The 6,731-nt window shown below is 44.5% G+C and overlaps 1 pseudogene; it reads left to right on the top strand.

Moving 5' to 3' along the window:
* Positions 1-356: 356 nt before the first annotated feature.
* Positions 357-473, top strand: LOC126177647 (5S ribosomal RNA; annotated as a pseudogene).
* The last annotated feature ends 6,258 nt before the right edge of the window (positions 474-6,731 follow it).

A 6,731-nucleotide genomic window follows, 5' to 3' on the forward strand; every position in this document is an offset into this window, starting at 1 on the left:
AGTGTACTGAAGTTGACGGTACTATGTTTGAACACTTACTCTAACTGGAAAAGTAGAGTAGCGTTCGCCTCGAGCTACGGCCACTGGCTCGCCGATATGTCGGAGGAATAGAACACTGCGAATGGGTTTTCCATTTAGAAGCTATGAAATGCTGGCCTGTCCCACCCTCGAAGCATGGAAGTGGGATTCCACGTGCCATTGTATATTCAAGGGCCATTGAGTAGCATGTCATAAATCAGGCTACTCAATGGCCCTTTTCCTCCGATTATAGCACCATCCGTGGCGAAACGAAGAAAATGCTTCAGACAAAAAGTATGTAATTTTGCCATAGAATCGTAATCTTCAATAGAAAACGGGGCAACGGCCTTGCCGCAGTGAATACACCGGTTCTCGTGAGATCACCGAAGTTAAGCGCTGTTGGGCGTGGCCAGCACTTGGATGGGTGACCACCCAGCCGCCATGCACTGTTGCCATTTTTCGGGGTGCACTCAGCCACGTGATGCCAATTGGGGAGATACTCGACCGAATAGTAGCGGCTTTTTTTCAAAAATACCATCATAACGACCGGGATAGTGGTGTGCTAACCCCACGCCCCTGCTATCCGCATCCTCCTCTGAGGATGACATGGCGGTCGGATGGTCCCGGTAGGCCACTCTTGGCCTGAAGACGGAGTGCTAATAGAAAACGGGGATTCCCACTGAAGAGTTCAAAGTTGCACCCTGCCACCCACGCACGAGGTGCGTTGGAGAATGGAGTGTGGTATCATTGGATATCCCTTCCGAGACAAACAAATTGGAATCATAACTTCTTTTGATCCGATGTGAACTTTTCGAGAATGGCCTGGCTACTTACCCCTCTGCCCCTAAGCTATGCGGACACCGCCTTGAAAATTGCAGGGTGTGCTCCCGCCGAAATATCGGCAGTCGCTGTTAATACTACCTGGCTGAATTGTTGTTTGAAAAATGTTAGATGCATGTTATTATAAAATATGACGGAGAACCGCGGGCTGCATGAATATTTGATTAGGACCCCATGCGGCCTGCGGATCGCAGTTTGACGACCACTGTTCTAAAAGAATAGTTATTGTGAAGAAAAATGATTGAAATTCAGTGCTCTGAACTCAAATTTTTCGGAATCGAGATACATCACAGTGACCACGCAGGCGTGCAATAAAGAAATATTTTAGGGCTATGTCTCTAAAATATCAGTTTCCATTAATATCAAACCTAGCACTTGGCCAAAACGCCTCGGTTACCTGCTATTATGATTTTTTCTTGGAGTCAGATACTGAGTCGTCATTGCGTAGCGGAATAGATTTTGACGTCTGACTCTGGTAACAAACGCGTGTCGCAACACAATGTTTTGCATTACTAAAAAAAGGCAGTAATCGGAGTTCGTGTAAAGAAACTTAGATTGAATGTTCGACTTATAATGAATGCAAGTGCCCTTACAATGACGCGTAATCGACACGCCACCAAACCAATCGCTTCCCAATGTTATTCTACATCTACATACATACTCTGTAAGCTACCGTACTGTGCGTGGCGGAGGGTACCCTGTACCACCACTTGTCACTTCCTTTCCTGTTTCACTCACAAATAGAGCGAGGGAAAAAGGATTGTCTGTATGCTTCCGTATGAGCCCTAAGTATTCTTATCTTGTCTTCGCAGTCCTTACGCGAAATGTACGTTGGCGGCAGGAGAATAGTTCCGCAGTCAGCTTCAAATGCCGGATCTCTAGATTTTCTCAATAGCGTTCCTCGAAAAGAAGGACACCTTTCCTCCAGGGGTTATCACTTGAGTTCCCGCAGCAGCTCAGTAACACTTGCGTGTTTATCGAATCTACCGCTAACTAATCTAGCAGCCCGCCTCTGAATTGCATCGATGTCTTCCTTTAATCAGACACGGTGCGGTTCCAAAACACTCGAGCGGTGCTCGAGAATGTTTCTAACTAGTGTTGTACATGCGGTTTTCTTTACAGATGAACCACATTTCCTAAATTTCTCCTATAAACCCAAGTCGACCATTCGCTTTCACTGTTACAATACTTACATGCTCGTTCCGTTTCATATCACTTTGCTACGTCACATCTATATAGTTAATCGACGCGAACGTGTCAACCAGTACATTACTAATGCTGCATTCTAACATTACGGGTTTGTTTTTCCTACTCTTTTTTTTTTTACATTTAGAGGTAACTGTCGTTCATTACACCAACTAGAAATTTTGTTCACTTTATTCTGTATTCTCCTACACTCATTCAAAGACGACACCTTCCTGCACACCACAACATCTTCAGCAAACAACCGCAAACAGCTGCTCACCATGTCTACCAGATTATTTATGTGTGTGTAAAATAATAGCGTTCCTGTCATATTTCCCTAGTGCGCGCCTGAGTATACCCTTGTCTCTGATGAAAAGTCGCCGTCGAGAGCAACATACTAGATTCTGAAATTTTTACTAACTTCGGCCTGCAGTCATTGCGCGTTCTCTTTTGAATCCAGAGCGCAACAGCTTTTGATTCCTTAGCATTTTCCGAATTTCGTTGTTAAACCATGTTGGGTCTTTCCCATCCTTAATCCACTTACTCGGCGCATACTTCTACAGAGCAAGATTTACAATTCGTTTAAACTTTGCCTATAATTCCTCTATGGCCTTCATACGGGAATTAAATGATGACAATTCATTGTCTAAGTCGCATGCTAACAACTGCTTATCTACTCTTTTCTAGCAGTAATACTCTTAGCCTTCTTGTTTGATTTATGTAGTCCCTATGATGACGTCTTTCTCACTAATCCATTGCCTCTATTGCTGACGCCGTCGACAAGGTCAGACCTGTTTGTAGATGCAAGGTCTAAAATATTTCCACTCCGTGTGGGCTGTCGAGCTAGTTATTCAAGACAGTTTTTTGAATCCTGTTCAAATGTACTTCGCATGATTGTACTCCCTGAAATGAATCTATAAATGTCCCAGTCCATATTCGGTAGGTTAAAGTCGCCTACAACTAAAATTTCATGATCTGGATATTTCCGAGCTACTGGTCATAGACTTTCTTTGAGGAACTCTAATAAATCCGTCGCAGCAGAATCCCGTGGCCAGTAAGAACATTCAACAATTGACTTGATTTCACTTAGATCTGTTATACACGACCAGATAACTTCACCGTCACTCTCAAATTTGACCTCTATAGAGATAATATTTTTGTCAACTACAATCAACACTCTCCCTCCTGCGGCGACTAGTTGGTCTTATCGATATACACTCCTGGAAATTGAAATAAGAACACCGTGAATTCATTGTCCCAGGAAGGGGAAACTTTATTGACACATTCCTGGGGTCAGATACATCACATGATCACACTGACAGAACCACAGGCACATAGACACAGGCAACAGAGCATGCACAATGTCGGCACTAGTACAGTGTATATCCACCTTTCGCAGCAATGCAGGCTGCTATTCTCCCATGGAGACGATCGTAGAGATGCTGGATGTAGTCCTGTGGAACGGCTTGCCATGCCATTTCCACCTGGCGCCTCAGTTGGACCAGCGTTCGTGCTGGACGTGCAGACCGCGTGAGACGACGCTTCATCCAGTCCCAAACATGCTCAATGGGGGACAGATCCGGAGATCTTGCTGGCCAGGGTAGTTGACTTACACCTTCTAGAGCACGTTGGGTGGCACGGGATACATGCGGACGTGCATTGTCCTGTTGGAACAGCAAGTTCCCTTGCCGGTCTAGGAATGGTAGAACGATGGGTTCGATGACGGTTTGGATGTACCGTGCACTATTCAGTGTCCCCTCGACGATCACCAGTGGTGTACGGCCAGTGTAGGAGATCGCTCCCCACACCATGATGCCGGGTGTTGGCCCTGTGTGCCTCGGTCGTATGCAGTCCTGATTGTGGCGCTCACCTGCACGGCGCCAAACACACATACGACCATCATTGGCACAAAGGCAGAAGCGACTCTCATCGCTGAAGACGACACGTCTCCATTCGTCCCTCCATTCACGCCTGTCGCGACACCACTGGAGGCGGGCTGCACGATGTTGGGGCGTGAGCGGAAGACGGCCTAACGGTGTGCGGGACCGTAGCCCAGCTTCATGGAGACGGTTGCGAATGGTCCTCGCCGATACCCCAGGAGCAACAGTGTCCCTAATTTGCTGGGAAGTGGCGGTGCGGTCCCCTACGGCACTGCGTAGGATCCTACGGTCTTGGCGTGAATCCGTGCGTCGCTGCGGTCCGGTCCCAGGTCGACGGGCACGTGCACCTTCCGCCGACCACTGGCGACAACATCGATGTACTGTGGAGACCTCACGCCCCACGTGTTGAGCAATTCGGAGGTACGTCCACCCGGCCTCCCGCATGCCCACTATACGCCCTCGCTCAAAGTCCGTCAACTGCACATACGGCACGTTCACGCTGTCGCGGCATGCTACCAGTGTTAAAGACTGCGATGGAGCTCCGTATGCCACGGCAAACTGGCTGACACTGACGGCGGCGGTGCACAAATGCTGCGCAGCTAGCGCCATTCGACGGCCAACACCGCGGTTCCTGGTGTGTCCGCTGTGCCGTGCGTGTGATCATTGCTTGTACAGCCCTCTCGCAGTGTCTGGAGCAAGTATGGTGGGTCTGACACACCGGTGTCAATGTGTTCTTTTTTCCATTTCCAGGAGTGTACATTCCATGAATCGCTAAATATCGTGGAGTTTTCTACTTCGGGTTTCAGACAGTTCTCGGTCGCGAGAATAATTTAAGTGCTAGAAATTTCCCGGAGAGCAGTGCGTTCTGGAACTTGGTTACGAATAGTTTGACGATTTATTGACAAAATTTTGACAGTCGAAGCGTCATTACTCTGAACGCGGGCTGATTTCGCTGTCTACTTGTCGTCTGAGGGGTGTTCATGAGAGTATCGCAAACTACCATCTAGCCTTAAAAATTCTAATGTGCACTCCACAAGTACTATCTACTACCCAAGTAGTTTTATTGAAAGCTGAAACATAGACAAAGGCTTTACATGATACATAAAAGATATTTCAGCTTAATATCATTATTATACCAAAAGTTCAGAGAGAAAGAAAAATGGCGTGCTCACGTAATCCAAGACGTAAGAAAAGAGATGAAGAGCACGAGACGTTTCATGCCGGAATTATATTGAAAAATGAAAAACAAAATTACTTAACCCTTTCAGACCTGGTGGTCACAATTGTGTACATAAAGTTTGTTCACTAATATTTCGCTGACAAGAAATGTCAGGTGCATCCAAACCCACTTTTCACATTTGTGTATGTTTCTTTTAGCCATGCTCCAGCAGCTGCTGCTCTCTTGTGAGCAGTCTGTGAACCACATAGCAAAATATACTCTCTGGTGTTGTCTCTCTGTGGGAAGCCATTACTCATTGACTTTATTGCTATAATAGTCATGTTGTGGGTTTTGTTTATGAATGTTTTGTGTGATTTCCTTCTTTTGGAAACATTAGACATTCTTTCAGTGGAATTTTCAGCAATTTTATTCACTTCATATTTGTGTTATGTATCAGGTAAGACTAATGTACACATTTGTGTACAACAGGTCCTTAATGGAGTAAAATAGGAAAAATAACCTAAAATGTGTGTCAGCTATATTTGCATGGCTATGATAGTTATGTATGGAAATATTTCAATTAATTTCAGTATCAGCAGCAAGAAAGGAAAATAACTGACATGTACATATGTTTTATTTTATATTGCTAGCTTTTGTCTTACAAATATGGATAAGGAATATCTTTCTGTGGAGAAAGATTGGGACTTGATTATGGACATAATTGAAAATGGTGGCGTTTCTGACATTGGTTTGAGAGGAGATGAGGATGACAGTGTACCACTTATTGAAAGGCAGGCTCCACAAATAGTAAGACGTGTTGGAGCAAATAAAGTGGGCGTGAATGATGTGTGTAGAGACACCGTATCTGAAGATGATGGAGAGGTGGTGGATGATGAAATGAACTTCTTATGCAATGAAAACAACCCAGAATTGAATAACCTGTGTGACAACATGATGGTGACACCTAAAGAATCCATAAAATGGAAACGCAAGCCTCTAAGTACCATTGCAGAAACATACAAAGCTCCAAATTTCGAAGAGTCTCTCTTGTGTTCTCCAATGCAATACTTCAAAAGATATATACCAGATGATTTGTTCACTAGCATGGCAGCACATACTCATATTTATGCATTACAACGAGGCGAAACCTCATTCAAGCAGACAACTCCTCAAGCATAAGAGATGCTATTTGGTTTGCATATATTGACTGGCACATTGAAATTTCCAGATTATAAATGTATTGGGATACAAGCATGAAGGTAAATGTATTTTGGGAAAACATGTCACGAGACAGATTTTTAGAATTACGAACAAATTTACACTTGGTAAACAATCTGGAAAAGCCACCTGAAAATAAGTATGAATTTTACAAAGTCAGGCCAATTTACTCAGCCATTCGAAAATGCTGCAGTGAACTACCTATAAAAGGGAATGTTGGTGTCAGAGAAGGAAATAATCCTTTCACTGGGAAGCTTTCTGCAAAGCAGTATGTCAAAGCGAAACCAAGTCCATGGGGAATCAAAGTCTTCATTTGAAAAGAGTGGAATAGTGCAAGATTTCCTTTTGTATCAAGATATCAATGCGTCAGGTACTGTCCATCAAAACAGATCTAGAAAGAACTTGCCTTTACCAGATGATAAAACAATAAT

This window comes from Schistocerca cancellata, chromosome 3, assembly GCF_023864275.1.
Source record: "Schistocerca cancellata isolate TAMUIC-IGC-003103 chromosome 3, iqSchCanc2.1, whole genome shotgun sequence".
NCBI lineage: Eukaryota > Metazoa > Arthropoda > Insecta > Orthoptera > Acrididae > Schistocerca > Schistocerca cancellata.